This window comes from Trachypithecus francoisi, unplaced genomic scaffold (genome assembly GCF_009764315.1).
Source record: "Trachypithecus francoisi isolate TF-2019V2 unplaced genomic scaffold, Tfra_2.0 Lachesis_group1, whole genome shotgun sequence".
NCBI classification, from domain to species: domain Eukaryota; kingdom Metazoa; phylum Chordata; class Mammalia; order Primates; family Cercopithecidae; genus Trachypithecus; species Trachypithecus francoisi.
This window is the reverse complement of record NW_022681454.1, coordinates 139,291,483-139,308,534: the sequence shown is the minus strand read 5'-3', so window position 1 is coordinate 139,308,534 and position 17,052 is coordinate 139,291,483. Positions and strand designations below refer to the sequence as shown.

General features: G+C 38.8%; 1 protein-coding gene across 5 annotated transcripts in view; it reads left to right on the top strand.

Moving 5' to 3' along the window:
• The window catches only part of INPP4B (inositol polyphosphate-4-phosphatase type II B), an 865,488-nt gene that overhangs the window by 401,238 nt on the left and 447,198 nt on the right, over nt 1–17,052 (top strand). For all 5 annotated transcript variants that reach the window (XM_033215348.1, XM_033215349.1, XM_033215350.1 and 2 more), the window contains one exon: nt 16,902–16,965. The gene's annotated coding sequence lies outside the window, so the exon portion shown is untranslated. Of the gene's footprint in view, nt 1–16,901; nt 16,966–17,052 lie in introns of those variants that run through there.

Below are 17,052 nucleotides of genomic sequence, written 5' to 3'. Positions count from 1 at the left end.
AGATCTTTCACCTTTTTGGTTAGATGTATTCGTAGGTATTTTATTTTATTTTATTTTATTTTTCAGGCTGTGGTAAATGGGATTGCATTCTTGATTTGGCTCTCAGCTTGAATATTATTAATGTATAGAAATTCTAATGATTTTTTAAGTAACTTTTTTTTGAGACAGCATCTGGCTTTATTGCCCAAGCTGGAGTGCAGTGGTGCTATCTCAGCTCACTGCAACCTCCAAATTTCTGCTCAAGTGATTCCCCCATCTCAGCCTCCTGAGTAGCTGAGACTACAGGTGTACACCACCACACCTGGCTAATATTTGTATTTTTAGTAGCGATGGGGTTTTACTATGTTACCAAGGTTGGTCTTGAACTCATGAGCTCAAGCAATCTGCCCACCTAGGTCTCCCAGTGTGCTGGGATTATAGGCACCCACTGCACCTGGCCAATGCCACTGACTTTTGTGCATTGATTTTATATTCTAAAATGTGGCTAAGTTTGTCCATCAGATCTCAGAGCTTTTGGGCAGAGACTGAAGGTTTTCGGCATAGAATCACAAAGCCTGCAAACAGCTAGTTTGACTCCCTCTCTTCCTGTTTGGATGCCTTTTATTTCTTTTTCTTACTTATTGCTCTGGCTAGAACCTCCCATATTATGTTGAATGAGTGATGAGAGTGGGGATCCTTCTTGTTCCAGTTCTCAGGGGGAATTCTCCTTTTGCCCGTTCAATATGATGTTGGCCGTGAGTTTGTCATAAATGGCTTTTGTTATTTTTAGGTATTATTTTATTATTTTTAGGTATATTCCTTCAATGTCTAGTTTGTTGAGAGTTATTAATGTAAATTGATGCCGAATTTTATTGAAAGCATTTTCTGCGTCTGAGATAATCATGTGGTTTTCAGTTCTGTTTATGTGATGAATCAAATTTAATGATTTCTATATGTTAAACCAACCTTGCATCCCAGGGATAAAGCCTACTTGATCATGGTAGATTGGCTTTTTGATGTGCTACTGGATTCAATTTCTAGTATTTTGTAAAATATTTTTGCATCTATCTTCATCGAGGATATTGGCCTGAAGTTTTTTTTTTTTTTTTTTTTTTTTTTTCTGTTGTGATTCTGCCAGGTCTTGATATCAGAATAATACTGGTCTCAAAGAATGACTTAGGGAAGGGTCCCTTCTCTTTAATTGTTTGGAATAGTTTCAGTACAAATGGTATCATCTCTTCTTTATATATCTGATAGAATTTGCCTGTGAATCCATCTGGTCCTGGGCTTTTTATGTTTAGTAGGATTTGTATTACTGATGCAATTTCAGAACTCATTATTGGTCTATTCAGAAATTCGATTTCTTCCTGGTTTAATCTCAGAAGTTGTATGTTTTCAGGAATTTAGCAATTTCTTCCAGGTTTTTAAGTTTGGGTGTATAGAGTTTTTCATAGTATTCTCTGAGAGTTTTTTGTCTTTCTGTGAGGTCAAGTGGTAATGTCTCCTTTGTTATTTCTTATTGTTTTTATTTGGATATTCTCTCTTTTTTTTCTTTATTAGTGTAGTAAGTGTTCTTTTATTCTTGTTTATTTTTCAAAAAGCAACTTCTGGATTTGTTGATTTTTTTTTTTTTTGAATCTCAATTTCCTTCAGATCAGCCCTAATTTTGCTTATATCTTCTCTTTTGCTAGTGTTGGGGTTAGTTTGCTTTTGTTCCTCTAGTTCCTCTAGGTTTGATGTTAGTTTTTAATTTGAAATCTAACTTCTTGATGTGGGCATTTAGCCCTATCAAATTCCCTCTTGACACTGCTTTATCTGTGTCCCAGAGATTCTGATAGGTTGCACTTTTATTCTTATTAGTTTCAAAGAATTTACTGATTTCTGTGCTCATTTTATTGGTTACCAGAAGGTCATTTAGGAGCATGTTGTTTAATGGCCATGTAACTGTATGGTTTTAAGCAATTCTCTTAATATTGTTTTCTATTTTTATTATGCAGTGGTACAAGAGTGTGTTTGGTATGATTTCACTGTTTTTGAATTTGCTGAGTATTGGTTTATCACCAATTGTGTGGTTGATTTTAGAGTATGTGCCATGTTCCGATGAGAAGAATGTTTTGGGATGGACAGTATTGTAGATGATATTAGCCCCATTTGGTCAAATGTCAAGTTTAGGTCTTGAATATCTTTGTTACTTTCCTGCCTTGATAATCACTCTAATACTGTCTGTCAGTGGGGTTTTGGAGTCTTTCACTATTATTATGTGGTTATCTAAGACTCTTCTTATGTATCTAAGAACTTGCTTCATGAATCTGGGTGCTCCTGCATTAAGTGTGTATACATAGGATAGTTAGATCTTTTTATTGAATTTGACCCTTTACCATTTTGTAATGCCCTTATTTGTCATTTTTTATCAGTGTTAACATCTGGTTTACCTGAAATTAGAATAGCGACACCTGCTTTTTTCTGTTTGCTTTGTAGATATTTCTCCATCCCTTTTCTTTGAGCTTATGGGTGTCACTGTATGTGAGATGGGTCTCTTGTAGACAACACAGTTGGGTCTTGCTTTTGTATCCAACTTGCCACTCTGTGCTTTTATTGGGACATTCAGTCCATTTACATTTAAGGTTTGATCCTGTCATTGTGTTGTTAGCTGGTTATCATGCAGACTTGATTGTGTGGTTCCTTTATAGTGTCAATGGTTTACGTACTTAAGTGTGTTTTTGTGGTGGCGGGTAACAGTCTTTCCTTTCAAGATTTAGCACTCTCTTAAGAACCTCTTATAAGGCAGGTCCGGTGGTAATAAATTCTCTTAGCATATACTTTTCTGAAAAGTATCTTATTTCTTCTTTGCTTGTGAAGCTTAGTTTGGCTAAATATGAAATTATTGGTTGGAATTTCTTTATTAATACTGACTATTGGCCTCCAGTTTATTCTGGCTTGTAGGTTTCAGCTGAAAAGTCTGCGGTTATCCTAATGGAGTTCTCTTTGTAGGTGACCTGTCCCTTCTCCCTAACTGCCTTCAATATTTTTCCTTTCATTTCAACATTGAAGAATCTGATAATTATGTCTTGGGGATGGTCTTCTGGTGTAGTATTTCACAGGGATTTTCTACATTTTCTGAATTTAAATGTTTGCCTCTCTAATGAGGTTGAGGAAATTTTGTGAATGATATCCTCAAATGTTTTGCAAGTTGCTTATTTTGTGCCTCTCTCTTTCAGGATGCCAATGAGTCATAGATATGATCTCTTTACATAATTTCATATTTCTCAGAGGTTTTGCTCGTTCTTCTCTATTGGTTTTGTTTGTTTGTTTTTTGTCTGAGTTATTTCAGAGAGACAGTCTTTGAGCTCTGAGATTCTTTCCTCCTCTTGGTTGATTCTGCTGTTAATACTTGCAATTGTACTAAAAAATTGTTGAAGTGAATTTTTCACTTCTATCAGCTCAGTTTGGTTCTTTCTTAAAATGGCCATTTTGTCTTCTAGTTTCTGTACCATTTTATTATATTTCTTATATTCATTGAATTGGGTTTCATCTTTCTTTTGAATGTCGATAATCTTCATTCCAATCCGTGTTCTGAGCTCTATTTCTGACATTTCAGCCATTTCAGCCCAGGTAAAAACCATTTCTGGGTAAGTAGTGTGGTTGTTTAGAGGTAAGAAGGACACTCTGGCTTTTTGAGTTGCTAGAGTTTTGCGCTGTTCTTTTCTCATATGTGTGAGCTAATATTCCTTCAGTCCTTGCAGTTGCTGTCCTTTAGATGTTTTTTTGTTTTGTTTTGTTTTTTGTTTTGTTTTCTGGTTTCTTGTTTATTTGCTTTTATCTTCTGTGATGCCCTTGCAAATTTGCTTGTGGTATAATATGGGTTCAGTCGACTAGTTTTGATTCTATTCTACTCCTGGGTCTTGGAGGTGTCCCCTCCAGTTACTGTCTCTGTGCCCAAATTTCTTTTGTTAAGTGTTCTGATCCATGGGGCTCTCTCAAGCAGGGGCCACAGTTGGGAGACAGGCCATATCTTTTCTGGGTCAGTTCTAATCTGCTGTTGTTGTGCTTCCTGGGAGATCACAAGGTTGCACCTATCCACAGAGTGCAGACAGAAGCAAAACTGCTGGTCTAGAAGCTCTAGCAGGTGTGGTCTATCTGGCTATGAGAGGTGGGTGTGAGTGGAGTTTCTTGCCCTACCATCCAGGTAGTTTCTACATCCAGGTGGTTTCTGGGGCAATAGAAGGCTGTGGTCTTTGACAAATTTAGGCAAAAGTAGAACCGCTGGGCCAGAAGCTCTAGCAGGTGTAGCTTGCCTAGCTAAGAGAGAGAGGGGTAGGTGGAGTCAATTATCCAGCCATCTGGATGTTTCTCCAGACAACAGGAGGCTGTTCTCTGTGGCTGAATTCACACAGAAGTGGTATTGCTGGGCTGGAAGCTCTAGCAGGCGTTGCCTGCCTGGCTACCAGCAGCGGGAGTCAGTGGGGTAGTCTGCCCTACTGTCCAGGTGTTTTCCTGGACAACAAGAGGTGGTGCGCTCCAGCTAGGTTCACACAGAAGTGGGACTGATAGGCTAAAAGTTCTAGTTGGTGTTGTCTGCCTGGATACCAGCAGTGGGAGTGGGTGGGGTCACTCACCCTGTGGTTACCCACCTGTGGTCACCTACCCTACTCTACAGGGTTTTCTCAGGACAGCAGGAGGCTGTGCCTTCCTTCCGAGCTCAGACAGCAGAAGGATCACTGAGCTGGAAGCTCTAACAGGCATTGTCAACCTAGCTAACAGCAGTTGGAGGCAAGGGCAGGATCATTTTTCCTGCTGTCTGAATGTCTCCTGGGACAACAGGAGGCTGCACTCACTGGCTGAGTTCAGACAGAAGAGGGATCACTGGACTGGAAGCTCTGGCAGGTATGGCTAGCCTGGCTACCCGTAGTGAGAATGGACAGGGTCACCTGCCCAGCTACCCAGATGTTTCCCAGGACAACAGGAGGCTGTGTCTACTGTCAGTTCAGACAGAGGTGGAACTACTGGACCAGAAGCTCTAGCAAGTGTTGCCCTCCCGGCTACTAGTGGTGAGGGTGGGTGGGGTCTCCTGCCTGTAGCCCTGATGTTTCCTGGGACAACAGGAGGCTATGCCTTTAAGGCTGAGTACACACAGAAGTGGGACCACTAGGCCAGAAACTAGCAAGCATTGTCCATCTGGCTATCTGTGACAAGGGTGGGTGAGGTCACCTGTCTTGTCATCTGGGTGCTTCCCGGGATAACAGGAAACTGCAGTTTCCAGCTGAGTTCACAGGGAAATGAGTCTGCTGGACTAGAAGTTCTAGCAGGTGTTTCCCATCTGGCTATCTGTGGGGGTCATGGGGTCACCAGCCCTGCTGTCTGGGTACTTCCAAGGACAATAGGAGATGGTAGCTGCCAGCCAAGTTAAAGCAGAAGTGGGACCACTGGGCTAGAACCTAACACGAAACCTTGTCCGGTGAGCTGGATGGAGCAATCTTACCACTCTCAGGCACCACGGCTGCAACCTCTGTTGGGGCTATTGTGCTGGTGATGGTCTGCTCTGAGGCCAAGGTCTTTTAGAGTTCCCCTTGCAGAGAGTTGCCCCCACAAAACATCTGCCTCAGTATAGAAGCATGGTGGGGGGTCGTGGAGTGGGCCAAAGGGATGCTCTCATTCCCTGTCTTGCATTTGTCCCTGTAGATAGTGTGTATCCCCAAGAGGAGTCTTACTTATCCTTTTCCATTTTGGAGATGTTCTCCTGGCTCTACGTTAAGCCCAGACAGGCTGGTGTCCAGCTTTGCTCCTTTCTGCTCTCTGTGTTCCTCTGCTGCCTTGATGGATTCTGATGTGGTTGCTCAGATGATCAGCCTGTAGGGTCAATGTTCACTAGCCCTTTTGTTTCCTCTAGAAGCAGCACACGTGAGCTGCTTCTAGTCTGCCATTTTGGCCTTTCCCCCAAAAAGGAAATATCAAGTACAAATCGGATGACACTGATAAGTTTTATTAATTTTCCTTAGTCATGTAGCTAATGACCTAAGGGATCTAATCTTTATTAGAAGTCAAGTCATCAAATGTTGAGAGTCTACATCGTCTTCATTAATTTATCTGAGACACTGTGATTTTATAGGTAATAGGATTTAGGAGCAGTGCCAAGACTGAAAATTGGTATTGCCAGAGTTCTAGTTTTGTGTAGTTTTTACTATTTTGTTTTGGGTAGCTACTTCAAGAAAAATTCATGAAGTAGAAAAGTTTTTCTTTTCAAAATACAAATGTCTGCTTTTATATTGGATTCCAAATTTCCTTTTAAACTATGGCCTCATGCAAGTTTGTATTCTTCTGATGGGAGTCAAAGAAATAATGATCTGAAGAGATATAGTGCCTCTGATTCAGTAATTCACATCTCTGCCTTGGAGCAACGGGTGGCTTCCGTAATCATAGATTGATACAGAATCAAAGAAAAAAGTTTGTGCTGTAGATACAAGAGTCTTTTGAGTTGGGGAACTATGTAATCATTCTGAGGCACTGGTATTGGGGATCTAAAGTGGGAACGTAAAGAATATTCAGATATTGGAGATACATTTGGGGAAAAATATTTCAGAAATATATTTTCTTTTTCAGTATTAAAGAGGAACTTTTAACAGTCATATAATCAAGAGACAGAATGTTTGATTTTCTTCCAGAGATAATACTTACTGGGCTGAGTATCACTGACAATGACAACTTGGTCAGGGTATGGGGTAAAGGTAATTGAAATGGCAGATGGGTAATTGGACACAATGACTGTTTTTTTTCCTACAACGATCTTTACAGTACTTTTGTAGCTTAAGATTCTGAGATATGCATAAATTTTTTCATTTGATGCTATAAGCTACTGAAGATAAATTAATTGTTCAGATTTTCTTTTTTTCTTCATAAATGTATTATTTTCTCTTTACTAAGTAAGACATACTTTTCCAAAGAATTTAAGAATTCCTAGAAATGTTCAACAAAGTGAAAATTTCACTGTAGTTTTGCCACCTGTACAGTCAGTTTCCTTAGTTGCAGAGAATATACTCTAGCTAGTTTAAAGGGAAAAGGAATTCCTTTGAAAACATTAAGCAGAGTGAACTTACACAATAGGCGTACTGCTAAGGCCCACAATGCTTTGAAAATCTGAAAAAGAAAATAATTTGTAGGTTGAAAAATTTTTATTACATGATATTAATATATCTTTATACCAATGCAGTCATAAACTAATATTATATAACATATACATGTGCGTGTTTGTGTATACTATGGAGGAAGGGGCTGGTGAAGGCAAGAGTGCCTAGGATCCATTAAAATCCTAAAGAACAGAGGCTCAGGCTTGGAGGGCGGGTACTCAGGAGCTCCAACCCCAGCCAAATACACATGAGCACTGCTCCAAAGAAATCTCACTGTGACTGCTGCTAGCAGAAATCTCACTGTGACTGCTGCTAGCACAGGTATCTCTGCCCATACTGCTGATGCTGGGCCTCAGGACAGAACCTCTGCCCCCACTGTCTTGAGAGCTGGCAAAGGTGTCATCTCCCAGAATGCGTTGAACAATGGTATCAGAAAAGCCTAGGCCCTGTATTTGTTCTCTATGTGTAAGGAAGACTAAGAAGTGGATTTCTAGCATCCGTCTTGGTGATGTGTGAACTTGCAAGGTGGGATGTTTCCTTGACGTAGGAGAGATGTTCCAAATGTTTTGGATAGCCAAATGCACCACACAAAAATAACTACTGCCAACACATTGACATATTAGCATTTAGACTTTCTGGTATGCTAGGTTTTGTTTTCATTTAATAGTTAAAAAAAAAAAAAAGCTATAGCTGTAGAAACATGAATACTTACTGTGTGATAGGTATAGCTAACATTGTTTGGATTATCTATTTTGATCATTAATTAAAAATGACAGCATTTGGTGATAGCCAGTATTATTATTTTCCCATTTTATAGATGAAAAAAGCAGACTTAAGTTAGGTAACTTCTTCATGGAGATAAAGTTAAAGAATAGTAAGATGGAATTTTACGTGGAGTTTTACCTGCTACACAAACCATAGTCATAAATGAGATATACAACTTTTAATACAGCTTTTTACATTTAACATTTTGGTACAAGCCATTTTAAACTCTTCCTTAATGTCTTTTTAATAGTGACCTAGTATTCCATCAAATTAGTTAATGCAATTTATTCAAATATTTCTCTATTGTTGAATATTTAGGATGTTTCTATTTCTTTCCTACGTTAGTCATATTGTGGTAATTTGTGTATATAACTTTTTTCTATATTTAGGATTATTTCTCTGGAATGGAAACCCCAAATTAGAATTACTAGATCAAAGAATATGAAAACATGTTTTGAAAAGCCAATGTCATACCTTTATTTAATAATGAAGAAACAAGCTCATTAATTTATTCAACATTCAACATATTTATTGCATGCGTCCCACATGTTTCCTGTGGTACCTGTAATGTCATGATAAATATTTGACAGTCATTTGCCTAAACAGCATTATTGTATAGTGGGTATTAAAATAAGATGTGTCTGAAATGAGCATCTTGTGCTAACCACATATGGTGAGAATGCTTCCTAGATTTTCTGGGACAGGATAGGAACACTTTTAGAGTTCTTAGAAAACACTCTGGGAATGTAGGAAAGTAGCATTCAAAGCAATCTCAAAATAGCATCATATATGAACAACTTCTTTGCCAATTTGTTAGATGAAATATTGTTGATCATTATTTATAATGGTTATTTCCTTGAGTATTAATGAAGTTGAACATTTTTCATGTTTATTCATGAATTGTTCCTTCACTGTGAAGCATCTTTTAAATATTTCTCACTTGATATTTAGTATTTGTACAAAATAGATTTTGGTATATTGCTTTTGTTGCAAATAATTTTATGTCTGCTCCTATTTATTTTACCTAGGAAAGTTTTTTGCATAGCCCAATCTTCGAGGCATTTTCTTTATCATTTCTTCTAGCACTTATAAGATTCAGAAGTAGAGTTGACCCCTCCAAAAGGTGTAAAAATAATCAATTCCATTTTTCTTTATTTTTTTATTTTGTATTTACTTCCATAATACATCTGGAATTTATATCCCTGTCTACTGGGACACAATTGATTTTATTCCAAAAAGATAGGCAACAGTCTCAGCAATCATTAAATAATTCATCTCTTTTTTATTAATTTGTGATGCTCACTTTATTATACACTGGGTTTAGGTTTGCTATCTATATGCAATTTTGAAGTCCTATGCCCATTTATATCAATTTCAATTGTAATAAAAATAATTGTTAATTTTTCCCCACCAAACATCTGAAGAAATACATTGTCCCTTTAATAATTAGCACAGTGCTTGGCATATGACAGGCATTATATATTTGTTGAATGAACGAATACATAAAATTGAATGTTTCTGGGACACCCATATTTTCCCTCTAATCTGTACATAACTTTCTCAGTCATTTCTTCACTGTGTCAAATGTTATGTCACAAAATATATTTTATCATTAGATAGACAAAACATTTTATTAATATTCATATTCAGAATATTCTTTATGATCTAGAATGCTTTCTTCAAATAAGCATTGGAAAATTTTAAGAGCTTCTAAAATTACTTTCATTAGCATTTTCATTGGAATTATACTAAAAATACAAATTAATTTGGAAGGAATTGATATTTATACTGTAAATAATTTCCCACTTACATATGTGTTACAGTTCTTTACTTCTCTTTATAGATTCTTATAATTTTCCTTACAGAGTTATTCATAATTTCTTTATTGATTTTGTTGTTACTGCTATAGTAATTTGGATTATTATTGCTGCTATTGGGAGGTGCATTCATTTGGAAATTTTATTTTCTATTTTTTGCTATTATATAGAAAAGTTATTGCTGCAAATTTACCTTGCATCCTTGACTTTTGAGTTATTTTATTAATTCTAATATATTTTTTTTTTTTTTTTTACAATTTTTCTGTTGACCTGAAGGCTATGTTGCGAATGCCATTGTCAGCTTAATCCTACTTTGCCTTTACAGTTATGGATGGAAACTGAGCAACAACTATAAGATTTTTAAAACCTTTGGGAAATTAGATTTAATTTTAACATTTATCTTAAAAGTAGTTTAATCTAGATTCTAGTAACTATATTTGAATAATTTCTAAGGCAAATATTTCAATGCTGGACCTATTATGGAACAAGTGTATGAGTTCTCAGAACCCATGAAAACCCGTTGTCTTGGTTCATTTACATTGCTATAAAGGAATACCTGAGGCTGGATTATTGATACAGAAAAGAGGTTTATTTGGCTTATGGTTCTGCAGGTGAATGAACACCTGCATCTGATGAAGACTTCAGGCTACTTATATTCATGGTGAAAGGGGAAGGGGAGCCAGTGTATGCGGAGATCACATGGTAAGAGAGGAAGAAAGAGAGAGCAAGAGGGGACGTTCTAGGTTCTTTTTAAGAATCAGCTCTTGTGGAAACTAATAAAGTGAAGACTCACTCCCTGCGGAAAGGGGCATTAATCTATTCATGAGGGATCCACCCCCATGACTAAGGCATCTCCCATTAGACCTCATCTCCATCATTTGGGATCTAATTTCAACATGAGGTTTGGAGAAACTAACATCCAAATCATAGCAGCCATATTGCAGAATTCTCTGACTTACACGGCATGGTCTCTCCTTGATCTCTTCTAAATTCTGTCTCACTCAGCTTCTGCCTTTGCTATAATATCCCAAAACCTCTCACTGATGTGGGCCCTTAACCTGGAGTTATTCAGGCTATTTGGGGTCAGCACAAGGCCCAGTTTTCTTCCATGGGGTAAGATGGAAAAGACAAATAATCATCTCTGACTTTAGCTATATCCCCATCACACCAGGATCCTGGAGTAGGGGGAAAAAAAAAGAGGGATGTTATGAAAACCTCATCCAGGGCTGTGTTAATTTGCTTTTGCATCATGGTAAAGAAACACTTGGAGCTGGGTAATTTATAAGAAAAAGAGGTTTAGGGCCGGGCGTGGTGTCTCAACACCTGTATTCCCAGCACTTTGGGAGGACAAGGTGGGTTGATCACGAGGTCAGGAGATTGAGACCATCCTGGCTAATATGGTGAAACCCCGTCTCTACTAAAAATACAAAAAATTAGCTGGGCGTGGTGGTGGGCACCTGTAGTCCCAGGTACTTGGGAGGCTGAGGCAGGAGAATGGCGTGAACCCAGGAGGCGGAGCTTGCAGTGAGCAGAGATCGCCCCACTGCACTCCAGCCTGGGCGACAGAGGGAGACTCCATATCAAAAAAAAAAAAAAAAAAGGGGGGGGGGCGGGTTAATTGGTCCATGGTTTTTCAGGCTTTACAGGAGGCATAGTACTGGAAATCTGCTCCTGATGAGGTCTCAGAAAGCTTCCACTCATGGTGGAAGGCAAAGGAGGAGCAGGCACATCACATGGTGAGAAGGGGAGCAAGAGAGGGAGGGGAGGTACCAAATTCTTTTGAATAACCAGATATTGCATGAAGTTAGAGCAAGAACTCACTTATCACCAAGAGAGTGGTGCTAAGCCATTCATGAGCCATCCTCTTCCATGATCCAGTCACCTCTGACCAGGCCCACCTTCAACAATGAGAATCGCATTTCAACATGAGATTTGAAGGGCACAAACATCCAAACCACATCATTTTGCCCCTGGACTCCCACATCTCATGTCTTTCTCACATTTCAAAATACAAATCATGCCTTTCCAATAGTCCCCTAAAGTCTTAACTCATGCAAACATTAATTCAAAAGTCTCAAGTCTAAAGTCTCGTCTGGAAATTAGTTCCTTCCATCTATGAGCCTGTGAGATAAACAAACAAAAATCTAGTTATTGACTCTCAAGATACAATGGTGGTACAAGCATTGGGTAAACATTCTCATTCCAAAAGGGGAGAAAATTGGCTAAAAAGGGGGGCAATAGGTCCCACACAAGTCAGAAACCCAGCAGGGCTGTCATTAAATCTTAAAGCTTCAAAACAATCTCCTTTGACCTCATGTCCCACATCTTGGTGTGAGGGCTGGGCTCTCATGGCCTTAGGAAGCCCTGCCCTTGTGGCTTCTGTGGGTCCACATGGCTGCTCTCCTAGGCTAGAGTTGAGTGCCTGCAGCTTTTCCATGCTGAAGCTGCAATCTACTGGTGGCTTTACCATTCTCAGGTCTGGAGTTCAGTGACCCCCTTACCACAGCTCTACTAGGCAGTGCCCTGGTGCAGACTCTTTGTGGGTCTCCAATCCCACATTTCCCCTCAGCATTCCCCTAGTAGAGTTTCTCTGTTGGGACTCTGCACTAGTGATAGACATCTACTTAGGCAACCAAGCTTTCCTATACATCCTCTAAAATCTAGGTGGGAGTGGCCAAGCCTCTTTCACTCTTGTATTCTGTGCACCTGCAGGCTTAACACCATGTAGAAGCAACCAAGGTATATGACAGCTTGTGCTCTTCAAAGTGGCAGCCTGAGCTATACCTGTACCTGAACCCCATTGAGTCAAGGTTAGAGATGGAGTGGCCAGGATGTGGGAAGCAGTATCCCAAGGCTGATCAGGGCAATGGGGCCCTGAACCTGGCCCCAGAAACTATTCTTTCCTCCTAGGCCTCTGGGCCTATGATGGCAGGGGCTTCCTTGAAGACTTGTAAAATGCCTTTGAGACCTTTTTTCCATTGTGTTAGGTGTTTGCACTTGGCTCCCTTTTAGTCATGCCAGTCTCTCTAGCAAGTAGTTGCTCTGCAGCTTGCTTGAATTCCTTTTCCGAAAATGCTTTTTCTCTGCCACATATCCAGGCTGCAAATTTTTCAAACTTTTACTTTACTTTTACTGCTTCCCTTTTAATTGTAAGTTCTAATTTTAAGTCATTTATTTGCCCTTGTATCTCATTTAGGTTGTTAGAAACAGCCAGATCACATATTGAATGCTTTGCTACTTAGAAATTTCTTCTGCCAGATACCCTAGTCATCAGTCTTAAATTCAAATTTCTACAGATTCCTAGGACTTGAACAGAATGCAGCCAAGTTCTTTGTTAGAGAATAAGAAGGGTGACCTTTACTCTGGTTCCCAATAAGTTTCTCATTTTCACCTGAGATCTCTTTAGCCTGGACATCAATGTCTGTATCTCTGTCAGCATTTTTATCACAACCATTTAACCAGTCTCTAAGAAGTTCCAAATTTTTCCTCATCTTCCTGCTTCTTCTGAGCCTTCCAAACTCTTTCAGCCTCTGCCCATTATCCACTTCCAAAGCTGCTTCCATATTTTCTGGAACCTTTATAGCAACACCCCATTCCTCAGTACCAATTTTCTGTCTTAGTCTGCTTTTGCATTGCCGTAAAGGAATATCTGAGGCTAGGTAATTTGTAAATGCAAGAGATTTATTTGATTCACAGTTCTGTAGATTCCATAGGAACTGTGGTGACAGGATTTGCTTCTGGTGAGGCCTCAGAAAGCTTCCAATTATGGTGGAAGGCAAAGGAGAAGCAGGCACATAGATGGTGAGAGAGGGAGCAAGGTGGGGAGGAGGTGTCACACTCTTTTAAACGACCAAATATCATGTGAACTTGGAGCGAGAACTCACTTATCACCAAGGGGATGTTGCTAAGTCATTGATGAGGGATCCTTCCCCAGGATCCAGTCACCTTCCACTAGGCCTCACTTGAAATGTTGGGAATCACATTTCAACCTGAGATTTGGAATAGACAAATATCCAAACCCCATATCAAGGGCCACAACAAGAATGGATACAGGGACCAAAAAGGCACCAGCCTATACAGAATAAGGTAGAAGCATCATAGGAGGCCACCTCAATTTTTTTGAATATGATGCATTTTAATTCTAAACAGTAATGTTCAATTCAGTTTAACACTCAGAAGTTGTTTAACATAGAAGTTTGAATTTTCTACTGAAGGAAAACTTTTATGTCCTAATTAAAGAAAATATCCTATTTGGTCATTTGTCATGAAGATAATGATAAATGTTAAATAAGGCCTTATTTGCATTAACTCTGTGGGATGTGTATTTAAGGTGACTATACAGTTCAGTGGGTTTTAGTAAATATTGGTTCTTGCTACGTGATAGGAGCTGACAAGTAATGAATGACTCCATAATGGGAACAAAAAAAAGTCTGAAAGACTCAGACTCACATAAGACAGATGACCTTTCTGCATCATAAACTTTTGTCCTTTGGACTTGCACAGCTATCCAGTTTGTATTTGATGTGTTTATTCATTGCTATATAAAGTGTTACCCTTCTTCAGTATGCATTACTGGTATTTAAAAAAATTATTCAAGGGCTTGTTTGGACACTATGGACTATATGAGACTATGTTGGCCTCTGTGTGTTCTTATTTTATTTGCAAGTTAAACTCATCACCTTTGCAGAAGTGATGTCAGCTAAAACATCCAGAAGAGATGTGCAGTCTGTTCTGTTAATAAGGACAGGACACTACCATCTACTCTGTACAACAGAGCACAATGCCTAGCTTTGGGTGGATTTGAAAAAGATGAAAGATAAATTATGATATTGTTCAAGTGTTAAAGTAAAACTCCTATCTCAGACACTTAAGGACCACAAAACTTTGACCAAAATGTCTTGTAAAGTCTACTGGATGAAAGTTTGATATAGCAAACATGTGACTTTTCTATATTATTTTCTGTTTTGAGTTTAGTAATAGATGGTTTGTATTTTCTTTAGTTGCAGCCAAGTGATCAGTTTCATGATTTCTCTTATTATGAAACATGTTTTTTTTCTTAACACTTATCTTAAAAGCAACTCTGGGTCTACCAGGCTCAAAAAATGAGAAAACTTAAGAAAAAGTGGAATATTTTGTTTTCCCCAAATTAAAGGAGGCCTGGTATAATTTAAAGCTTATTCTTTGTAGTTTAGCCTTCTTATATTGAAAACAATACAGAATGATGAGAGATATATGATAATGTGAATGAGAAAATTGTATATCTCATCTGCATTTTTGACATTACTAGGGGAAAGTTTCTTTCAAATAATGTACAATGGTGAAACAACAACTTTAATCCAATGAGTTACTACATCTTTTGACCAAATAGTATGAAATCTTGGCAACTGATAGTAAATTTACAATTTGAAAACTGTTCCTGATAATAAAATAGAAAAAAGAACCAGGTAACTTTTTAAATACACTTATTGAATTAGATATAGTAGTACATTTATTTATTTATAGCATGATATATAGTGGTAAAATGCCCAAACTCTGGAACTAGATCAGTGTTCTTCTTTTTTTGAGGTGGAGTCTCGCTCTGTCGCCCACGCTGGAGTGCAGTGGCCGGATCTCAGCTCACTGCAAGCTCCGCCTCCCAGGTTTACGCAATTCTCCTGCCTCAGCCTCCCATGTAGCTGGGACTACAGGTGCCCGCCACCTCACCTGGCTAGTTTTTTGTATTTTTTAGTAGACGAGGGGTTTCACCGGGTTAGCCAGGATGGTCTCGATCTCATGACCTCGTGATCTGCCCGTCTTGGCCTCCCAAAGTGCACTTTGGGAGATCAGTGGTTTTAAATTCAAATACTACCCTTTACCTGTGGGACTCTGACTGAATTACTTCACCTGTCTTTGCCAAATTCTCTCTATGTAATAATAATGGTACCTCCCTCATAGGGTGCTTGTATTGGGGGTCCTCAAGACCACCTTTAGGCTTGATGATTTACTAATGTATCAGTCTGTTATCATGCTGCTAATAAAGACATACCTGAAACTGGGTAATTTATAAAGGAAATAAGTTTAATTGAGTCACAGTTCTGCAGGACTGGGGAGGCCTCAGGAAACTTACAATTATGATGGAAGGGGAAGCAAACATGTCCTTCACATGGTGGCAGCAAGTAGAAATGCAGAGCAAAAGGGGGAAAATCCCCTCATAAAACTATAAGATCTTGTGAGAACTCACTCACTATCACGAGAACAGCAGCACTGGGTAGCCACCCCCATGATTCAATTACCTCCCACCAGGTCCCTCCCACAACATGTGGAGATTATGGGAACTACAATTCATGATGAGATTTGGGTGGGGACACAGCCAAACCATATCATCTAAGATACAGGAAAGCTGTATAATCATAGTCATGCTTTCTTATAGTGAAAGTATACAAATTAAGAACAGCAAAGAGAAAAGGTTCATGGTGCAAAGTCCAGGAACAAACTCCCAGGTATCCTCCCCCAGTGGAGTCACATGGAGATGTGATTAAAGCTACCAGCAAAATGATATGTAACCCATGAAGTGTGGTAAACCAGAGAAGCTCAGTTAAGCTTTGGTTTCTAGAGTTCTATTAGATATCACTCACATAAGCATGCAGCACTGGATGATTCAGACACCAGACCCCCTTCCCACAAGCAAAAATAAATGTTCACCATAAATCACATTTTAGAATAAATGTATCTGATCCAACTGAAACAGCATAGCCTAAGGCCTCATGCATACAAAACACTCTTACCAGGTAGACTTTTCCAGGAGTTCAGAGGTTATCTCCCAGAAGCTAACTGAAGGCCAGACCTGAAGATTTACCTTTCTTTGTGATGGGCAGAATGTGAGTAACTCAGGCCTGCTGAGTTAACCCTTTCTTGCTGAGTAGTTATGAGGAATAAATGAGTTAATCCATGTAACTTAAAATAGTGCCTGGCATAGGATAGTACTTGGCACACTTAAGCAGCAAACAAGGATCAGCTATAATTTATTCTAGAGGAGCTCTACGGTCTGAATAAAGCTGACTAATTTGGGATAGAAATAAGAAATAGCTATGTTCCATGAATCTTGTGATGATGATAACTCCCCAAGTCTGAATGACGGGTATTATAAGCATACTATAAACACTTTACCTATGGGTGCTTTAGTGAGAAGATTTCCAGTAAACACTAAATCCTGACTTTTTTTTCCTTTTGTTTTTTGCAGAGCCTTGAAACCAGCAAAACAATAATCGAAGAGCAATTCTGTCAAGGAAAACACCATAAATCAGGTACAAGAGTCATTCTTAACATATAACATTAACACATTATATTAATTTCAACTGATGATTAATTCAAACTTATTAACCAAACATTTT